This window comes from Bison bison, unplaced genomic scaffold, assembly GCF_000754665.1.
Source record: "Bison bison bison isolate TAMUID 2011002044 unplaced genomic scaffold, Bison_UMD1.0 scf7180017864066, whole genome shotgun sequence".
Classification (NCBI taxonomy): domain Eukaryota; kingdom Metazoa; phylum Chordata; class Mammalia; order Artiodactyla; family Bovidae; genus Bison; species Bison bison.
The window spans coordinates 6,417,080-6,417,740 of NW_011494638.1; positions in this window are offsets into that span (position 1 = coordinate 6,417,080).

The following is a 661-nucleotide window of genomic DNA, read 5'->3' on the forward strand; positions in this document are numbered from 1 at the left end:
GTAATCCAAGTCTATGCCCCAACCAGTAATGCTGAAGAAGCTGAAGTTGAACAGTTCTATGAAGACCTACAAGACCTTTTAGAACTAACACCCAAAAAAGATGTCCTTTTCATTATAGGGGACTGGAATTCAAAAGTAGGAAGTCAAGAAACACCTGGAGTAACAGGCAAATTTGGCCTTGGAATATGGAATGAAACAGGGCAAAGACTAATAGAGTTTTGCCAAGAAAATGCACTGGTCATAACAAAAACACTCTTCCAACAACACAAGAGAAGACTATACATGGACATCACCAGATGGTCAACACCGAAATCAGATTGATTATATTCTTTGCAGCCAAAGATGGAGAAGCTCTATACAATTAGCAAAAACAAGACCAGGAGCTGACTGTGGCTCAGACCATGAACTCCTTATTGCCAAATTCAGACTTAAATTGAAGAAAGTAGGGAAAACCACTAGACCATTCAGGTATGACCTAAATCAAATCCCTTATGATTATACAGTGGAAGTGAGAAATAGATTTAAGGGCCTAGATCTGATAGAGAGTGCCTGATGAACTATGGAATGAGGTTCGTGACATTGTACAGGAGACAGGGATCAAGACCATTCCCATAGAAAAGAAATGCAAAAAAGCAAAATGGCTGTCTGGGGAGGCCTTACA